Below are 9,947 nucleotides of genomic sequence, written 5' to 3'. Positions count from 1 at the left end.
CTTGAAGGGACGGTTTGCAGACAGACCTATTACTGTCCTTGATACATTATGTGAATGCATGCACAATGCTTGTGCTGGAACGCTGGTCGCAAGGTTAAATAATTGTTTTGTTTGTATCTTAATATGAAACTATATAACATGACTTTTCGCAAGTATATGAGAAAACTGTAAATGTAAAATTTGAAAATTCAAAGATTTTGGAGTACTTTGAGCATTGTGTGTGTATGGACAGGCGTAGAGACAAGTGGATGACCCGAAGTCCATGGTGAATCCAGAATAGTCCTCTGTACTCCGTTGCGGTGGCTATAAAATGCAAATATCGCAACTAATTTAGCCATGGCAAAACATATCGTCAGTGCTGAAACATTACGCAGAAAAAGATTAACCCTTCACAACAAAATTTTGCTTGCAACGGCAAACGTTGTTCTGCTTATTTGCCTGCGCACCTTCAAGCCATTATATATAACTGTTGCCGTCAAAATGCAAATTATAGAATATTGTTCTGATACAGCTGTAAACATAGAAGAGAAAATGTGGAATACATTATCTGCGCAACATCAAATAAATGTGCCCAATCGGCAAACTAACGGACAGCTCTCATGAGAACCTACGAATTCATTAACATCATGCGTAAAGTTATAACTTGAACAACGCGAGGCAGCGGATCAGGTCGAAAGGGAAAAGCAACGCGTAGAAAGTTTAACTCTAACGCTATGATCTCAGTATAACGATAAGCCTCTCGTGGTCTCCATAATGTGCACATCTTGGTGATCCTGTAAGACATTATCGGCTCTCATCAATCGTTTTAATAATTGGAAACTTCTGTAAGAGTGTATGTATACGTGTAAGTCTTCCGATGCAATAGAATCAATATTGATAATTTTAAATGTCGTCAAAATGTTATATTGCAAATAATGGACAATTTTTAACGACAGAAAGCAAGCAGCTTTACAACTTTTTGTTTCAGACAAAGGCTACTAAAAATTCAAGCTTTAACGTCATAAACATTTCACATGGTTCATAATACCGTGTGCCGACACATGTTTCAAGTTTACCAATGAGCGTCTGAGAAGTTGACTTTTACAACACACTGCAGATAAAAAACGCGGTATGAACGCCTTGAAATTTAAATTTGACCTTAAAATTAGATGTTGGAGTTAAAAATATGACTTCAAACATTAGAGTTTTATTGACTAAACCTATCTCTACACACACACACACACACACATATATATATATATATATATATATATATATATATATATATATATATATATATATATATATATATATATATATATAGTTGCAGTACATCTAAAGTCTGCCAATCGGACTGTAATTTAAAAAGTAAACAAACAAGTACGTGCAAACGCATGAATCAAATTTCTGTTAATGTCAAATTTAGCATCGGCAATCCATTGTGCACACATATCAGATGTGTGTAGTGTCTAGTATTTTAGGCTATAGTGGCAGATTATTTTATTTTTATCACCTGTAAAAAAATCATTAAACAACACAAAAGTAATCGTAACGTGAAATTTGCACACACACATTTAGTCAAATTAACATGTTCGTTTGAATTACATACCTTTTACTTTCTTTTGTTTTATTCACATAAAACTCTTCTGACTGTTGCCTGTTTTTCTGGTCGAAACAAAAGGCTCAAAGTAAAAAAAGCAATCTAGCTAAAATTATTTACTACAGCGACAAATGCGAACTTTTAATATATTGTATATAGACTTCAAGTAAATGAAAAAGTCGGACTATGGCCGTTTGTGGGGGAAAGAAGAACGCAATTTCAGCCACCTCTAAAACGCACATTTACGCGCAAACAAACACACAACTGTACGAGTATTTATTATTTAGGGGGCAACTAATGGCTATATAGAAAGTAAAAAACCATGTTTGTCTGTTATCAAAGTTAAGGAACAGCCAGATGTTCAAACGGTACCAAGAACCTTGCAATTATTCATAGAAATATTTAATGTTTTGTCTGCGACGCTTTGTAAGAAACAAATTGCATGTTGCAATTATGTTTGGTATTAAGACACAAGTCTACCTACAATACCAGTAACGTATGTATGGAATCATATGGCTTCGAATATTTATAGCTTATGATAAATAACCAAGCAACGTAAATTTAAAACTATATCTCATTCTCATTGGATTATATTAATTAAGAAACGCAATCATAATATTGATCACTGTCTTTCAATACCTTCTACGCCATCCGGCGTTGCCAGTACAATATCAAGTTTGTAGCAACAACAAAAATTACAGAAAAATAATCCTAGTGTGAAATCCTCAGGCAAACAATAGCCATAACAAAAGTTGCATTCCAAATAAAGAATACACATTCACTATGGAGCAAATGCAATTAAAATAAACCACACTATTTTCTTATATTTCTTATAACTCGATAACATTCTTAAACAATTCTTCCCGTATTAAAACCCATTGTCCACGAGGGAGCTCTATTCAACACTCAACAGTGCCCAATATATATAGCATTGCAAATCATTTTGGACATTTGTCAAGATCCATAGTCACAAGTCTGCAAATGTTGTACTTTATTGAATTGAACAGAGATGCGGGTCAAAATTGTTTAATCAAGACGAAGCTAGAGATAAAAAAAAAGCAAAAGTAAATCGAGAAAAAATTGATGTCTACAGATATGACATAAGGCAGTCATATATCAGTAAAATAACATTTAATAATACTGATACGACCATGCTCCATTTCCATGTAAATGTTTTTGAGCCGTGTCCTTGAAAAAAGTGCTAAACGGAAGTGCATTAAGTGCAATTTTCAAACGGGACCCTGCGCAATAAGATGCATCAGTGTTGTAGAACAAAAAACTATGTTTATCGGCACTATTGATTTGCACACACTTCCCGCTTGTCACATGGATTGACATTTTAAAATGTATGTCCCGACGTTCTCGGGGAAATCAATCGTCCCAGCCATTTTAATGACAAATCCTCAAAAAAATAAATTGTGGTTAAACATTTTCTTGTGTTTGTCGTTGAATATTTGCCATTTATTCAATATACCTGATATATAATTACAGTAAACCCGTATGTCTGATATTTGTTTAAAGTATATCTCACATATCGCAAATTCGGTAACACAACGTCACCCATGTTCAACACTCATGTACAATATCCCATGTCATTTATCCCACACTTATCGAACATGTCATGTCCGGTCGCGTGAGATGTCATGAGTTCCAGCATGGGTCATTTTTTAGACCGTACCGTTATATTAAACGAACTTTAACAAACCCTGTTGACTATAATTAAACACTAATTGTTGGCGCCAACATGAACTTTAACATACTTTGATAAATTTAAGTTGATTTAAGATGACCTATCAACTAGGATAATATTGGTAGTGTTGGTACACATCAATTATAAACCAGCAGCAAAAAAGGTACTACCATAAGTACAAAAGTCAAATTCAGGGACATTTATTCATAGTTCATTAATGACAAGGCTTACTCACTAATCTCACAATCTTACAAGTCTGTGCATTGAACGTAGTTTTTAGAATCCATATTGTAAAGTACATCACTATATTCAGAAGCAAGTAATTAGCCAACATTTTGATGTTCCAGACGTCTCGATTGCAGATTGCTTGGCCCAAATGATGTTTTGATTATGAACTCACAAACGAATCTACTTAGGACGCTTGATCCAGAGCGGTATTTGATCACGCATCAATGCACTGTTAAATCACTTGTATATACTGTTAGACTCTCTGGTCTTACAAGGTATTTAAAATAATTAAGTGCAAAGGGTTCATACATGAGTACACATACAAGTCTAATCAGGCTTTCTAACTCAATGTGTTCAAAGAGTTCATGCCTTGGCACCAATACAAGTCTTAGCATTTTTCTTAAATCAGTGTGTTCAAAAGTTTCAAGCCTTAGCATATGTAGAATTCTTATCAGGTTTGTTAAATCGGTATTTTCATTCGGTTTATACCTGAACGAACATAAATGATTTATTAGATTTGTTAAATCAGTACGTTCAAAATGTGCATACCTTACCACAAATACAATTTTCGAAGGGTGCATACCTTACCACACAAGGCGCACATACATTGCCTATCAAATTAGTTAAATCAGTGTGTTCCAGCGTTCATACCCTATCACACATACAGGTCTTATCAGATTGGTTAAACCAGTCATATAATAGCGCCCATAAATGTCGTATTATGTTTGTTTAATCAGTAATTCAGTTTGTTAAAAGGGCCAATACCTTAGCACACATGCATGTCGGAGAAGGTGTGATAAATCAGTGTGTTCAACGGGTTCATACCTTAGCACACACACGTGTCCTATCAGGTTTGTTAAATCAGAACGTTCCCATGGTTCAAACCTTAACACACATACATGTCTAATTGATTTTTTAAATCAGTATGTTTAATGGTTTTTACTTTAGAACACATACATGTCTAACCAGGTAAGCGTAATCCGTATGTTCAACGGTTTCATACCTGTGCACATATTAATTTCTTATCAGGTGTGTTAAATCTATTCGTGTACAAACAGCTCATACTTTGGCACACATACATTTCTTCTCAGGTTTGTTAAATCCGTGTGTTCACAGGGTTCATACCTTTGCGCACATACATAAATGGACCGTGTCCAGTGAAAAGTGGGTTAAATGCATGTACGTACAGTGACGTCCCAGATGAGCCTGTGCAGTCTGCACAGGCTAATCAGAGACGACACTTTCCGCTTTTATGGTATTTTTCATTTACAGAAAGTCTCTTCTTAGCAAAAACCAGTGTGTCCAACGGCGTAATAGCTGAGCTTCTAGCATTAAATATAGGGACCTGATCCTGTAAAGGGTGTCTTTCATTTGTAATGTCATTTGCATTGATACTCTTGAAAAAGTATTGTATCCCATATTCATGCAAACTGTTCACAAATAAAGCTTGTGATTATTCAGTTATAAATCTTCACACATTCGTAGCCTTAGGGTCGGAAAAAACATCAAACACAACTTAAAGATGCATATGGACGGCATACCCCCAATAAATGTTAACATGTATTTATGCATTACGATTGAACTGTTACTACTGATTTGCCCCGCGCCTGCTTAAAACGTCCCCGTCAAATAATTGTATTATAATAAAATCAATTTTTATTAGGCATTAATAAAAACGATATTTTTTGTATCAGACCAACATTAATTTCCCCCCGTCATAGGCGGAGGGATATTGTTTTGGCGTTGTTCGTCCGTCCGTCTATTCGTCCGTCAGTCCGGAGCCCTATCTTGGAAGTGCTTTGGCGGATTTCATAGAAACACGGCATGAGTATATATAAGGATAAGAGGATGATGCACGCCAAATGACATTGTACACCATATGTTAATAACGGAGTTATGGCCCTTTGTATCTTGAAAAAATGCTTTTTAATATAAGCTTAGAGCTTTATCTCCATTAACACATGAGCAAATGCCATGAAACTTGCCATAGTTGTTCTCAATCATCTGGGGGTGATTCACATTCAACACCCATAATCCTAGGGACTAAGGTCAAGGTCACACATTCAGGTCAAAGGGCGTTGTGCATCCGTCCAGAAAATGTTTGTGGCCAGAAGCACAATGGCGGGGGATATCAATTCAACGAATTTGCTTGTTTTTCTAAGATTATGTCAATAATATACCGTATTAAACGTCGTGTAACTACTTTCATGTAATACTCGAAAGTTTCAATGGAGATACAAGTCAGTGGCTATTGTGTCACAATGTTTATTCCGAAGAGGTAATCACTTGAAAAATATTGATTTGTCTACAATGTATTACTTTTGTTTAATGATTAAATGCCGCTCACTTTCAAGTCATATCAGTAAGATGGATTAGTTTTTATTTCGTATGAATATTCGCTTTATATGTCAACTTTACTCGTTAGGAAATATTTAAAGCGGAATCTGTACTTTTGTTATCCCGCTAAGAAATTTCGAAGCGAGGAAAGTCGAGATAATAGAGCGAATATTGGTACGAATTAAACGCTGATCACTTGCTTGCTGATATGGCTGGAAATTGAACGGCCTTTAAACAAATTATTACAGTAATAAAAAAGGCGAAAAATACTTGTCTCGTCATAGAGTCGCCATCTTGATACATGTTTTGGTTTCATTTTATCGTGCGTCGGAATGTAACGGTTCTTGTGCTCTGAACTGAATTTAACTATTGAGTAATTAAATGGAAATTAATTATATAAAATTCATATTTATTGCTCTTTACTTTGAATCGTGATGCTATGAAATAAAAATGTATGTACACTTGTTCAATAAATAATTCTGGGCTAAGAGTGAGGTTTGAAATGATTTTAAATTGACCGCTCCAATGCTGTAACCCAATGTCTCTTCATGATAAAGCGTTTATTATGTACGTATCCGTCTTGTCTTTCGTATTTGTCGTTTTGTCTCACTGTTTGGCAACTGGTTCTTTGGCGTAAATAAAGGACCGAATTGTATAATACGGCTCTTCTCCTGCTAGCTTCACTCTTTATGTATTTTAAACTCCACTACCATAAAGAGTTTCAAAAACTTGTTGTGATTGAATATTGGCAAAACTTGCATAATTTTGTACAGCCATAGAATCGTGGATTTAATTGATACCGATCCTTTGCTTCCACAACCAGTTGCTAATATGTGGGCCATGTTCTAAAAGTAAATCGTTAAGTGAGTACTATTGATACTAACTTTATAGCAGGTGTTTGTTATTTTGTCTGATATCTAATCTTTAGGTAAAGTAACCTCCACATGTAGCCGGCATCCATAAAGAGTCCACATTTTGAATATTGTTGTGACAGAAACTCCATGTTAAATTCATTTTTTACCAAAATACACGTGTATATCCATACAATCTTAAATTTAAACAATAAGAAATAAAATAAGATTGGTATTTCAATTTCGCCTACAGTGGATCATGTTTACTTCATTTACCATTTTTATTTGAAACAAAAATGCATTTACGTGTTGCTATACTACCATTTAAATGTCCGGCTGATCCTTAACAAATCGTATAGCGCCTATGTGTAAATGCTAAAATAAGACATATGAATAGTAAAATAGACTCACTTTAGATACCAACGACACAGTTGCTAGCCGATTTTCTGGGGAGAATCATCACCAATAACATTTTTAAAGTATATGTTCATTTTTGAAGCATGTGTTATATTGTCTGCCCTTAATACTTACCATTACCTGGTAAATTGAAAGTGGGGATATTAACAACGCCGTTTTCTCACGAACGTTTCGAACAGGGAACAAAATAAACTCGTCAACAATTAACGCACTTGTTGAAAATTATTTCACTCCATATAAATTATATTCAATATTTGAAGTATTGGTTAATTATAAAAACACTCAACAATAATTCACATAAACATTTAAAACTGGTGATAAACTGAAAATTTGAAGTACTTATTTTACTACAGAAAGATAGATTATCATTAATCGTAAAACATCTTCTTCGGTATTTGAAACATTTGAAATAAATGAAATATAAAATTAAGTTAAGCATTAAGTACCAAATCAACTGAACGAATACTGGGGTCATTTGCACAAACAATTTTACATCACACATGGCCCACGCACTTGTAATTGATATAAACCACTCAACATTGTAATTAAAAACCACTAAGCATTGTAATGAAAATAGCAATAAAATATCATATTAATTTATTTGATTTGTTTTTCATAGTTTAATGTCTTCCAGACCACCATTCTGATACATGATTTAAAAAATACAAGTATCAAAATATAGAAGATTTGATGTGTTTTTTAAAGTTTTAAGTGAATAACGATACCAATTATATGACGTATAACAAATCTCATTATTTATATCATCACAATGTTAATCTGATAATCCGATAAAGAGTTTACATCTTGATATTTTTTAATTAATAATTATAAACATGAAACCACATATCTGAATATTACAAATCAAATAATTTGTGCAACAACATCGTTTAAATATGGTTAAATCTTAAGTTAGGTTATCGAATAAGTTATAAATATATAATTTGAATTCATGCAATCAAGTGTAAAAAAAATATGTATTACAAATACGCAAAGTTTATATTTAATGTGAAGGGTACAACATGTGACTGATTTTGTGTTTTAAAACTTTTCATGTGGTAAAAGCATTGAAGCAATTGTTTACTTACGATAAACGGCTTCCCTGGCTTCACACACATTTCTTATCATTTACAAGTGTCCGCAATTTATTAATCACAATAATGTAAATGATTTATCATTATAATATTGAGAAAAATTCGTGTTAATGGATTAAGATTGATATCTTGAAACTCTTATCGGGAACTTGCAACATTGGTATACATACAAATGGAAACTATATTTCTATTGTCCTACAACTTATGTAATCCTTCAAAACAGAAGGCGTACCGGACGTAATATATAAATACTGCTTTCTAGAGACACGTCCGTTTCTTCATTATTGTGCTGTTAGTAACATTTGCGGCTTATTTTACAATGAAGGTATTAGAAATACATTAATATCAAATATCATGCATAGTTGATGCAACGCCCCCGGAGATCAGCCGAGCCAAATGTGTTTGACCGATGAAGCCTCGTGTTCGTCAAAGTGTTTACGTACATATTTTATTACCTATAAAGATGTTTAAATACTGTATTACAAGGCATAGATAAAACATGCGAGTTGTCGCTTTGCTATGCAGACGTTTGTTAAAATAAAATTATTATTTTTAACTTGTTAACTATACTATATATTTATTATAAAATCATATTGAAACTCACATCATAAGATCAAATCGGGATAGTTTTGGGGCGCGGTATTATTTTATAGAAATATTTATACATAAATATGCAAACCGGATGAATAACGATTTAGGGTGATATTTTAAACTTATCCTGTCACATGCCTTATAATCAGCCCGATAACCAGGTAACCTAATATCCCATAAGTTATTAGGCTAGTTGACCACGTGGCCTCGAATATCCGTCAGTTTCTCTCCGCGCATGCGCATGCCTTTACTATTTTCTATTAATAAAATATACTTTTTTTTTCTATTAAAAAAAAACAAATACATGTAAAGTACTGTATGTTTAAACATTTTATTTAAACAGCATAATTTCGTCTTTGTATATTGAATTAATAACGATTAACTCGATTTCTGTGTTGTTTAAGATGGAAGCTAGCCTAAGCGCTTTTGATGACGTGACAGCACAATGTTTTTGTTCGCGCGTGTTTTTTCCCATATTAAATATTTTAGCACAAAAAACTCGAAAATTAGATATTTTAGAAACATTTCAACGAATGTTGTAAATGTGACATGATAAATAGAATAATAGGTTGGTTGCGTGGATGGAGAATGGTTATCTGGCTCGTCGGAGGATCATATCGGGTGAGCCGATTCCTCCGGCTTGCCAGATAACCATTCTCCATTTACGTCGCCAACCTATTGTTCTATATGTTACACGATTCTTGTACCTACTGTCTTCCGCAATACAGGAAATCTGCAACTACAAATATAAGGCTACTGTATTATTGCGTTCATCGCTGTATACATTTCATCAAACTCAAAGTAGAAAAATAAAAACTTATTCAATTTTAATATCATTTTGGGTTTCGGTAAAATTAGCCAAAAAAATTACCTCAATAGGTTATAGATGATGCGCGTCATAACTAATCTTTGAAAAGAGATGCAAAGTTGTTATTCCTAAAATCCCACAGGAAGAAAATACATTCTGATTAGCATGTGATATGCAAGACAAATCGATTGCACGTTTTAGATTAAGATTAATTGGCGCAATTTATTTCTTGAAGAAACCACATACCTCTTCTAAATATCGGAATGCTTATCGTTTAAATCGAAGTTAACGTTGAGTTAAAGAGATTGCACTTTGCGTTTTTCTTAAAAAATACGACGTTATGTATATCATTTAA

The sequence above is a fragment of the Dreissena polymorpha genome, chromosome 2 (genome assembly GCF_020536995.1).
Source record: "Dreissena polymorpha isolate Duluth1 chromosome 2, UMN_Dpol_1.0, whole genome shotgun sequence".
NCBI lineage: Eukaryota > Metazoa > Mollusca > Bivalvia > Myida > Dreissenidae > Dreissena > Dreissena polymorpha.
Note: the sequence above shows the minus strand (reverse complement) of the source record.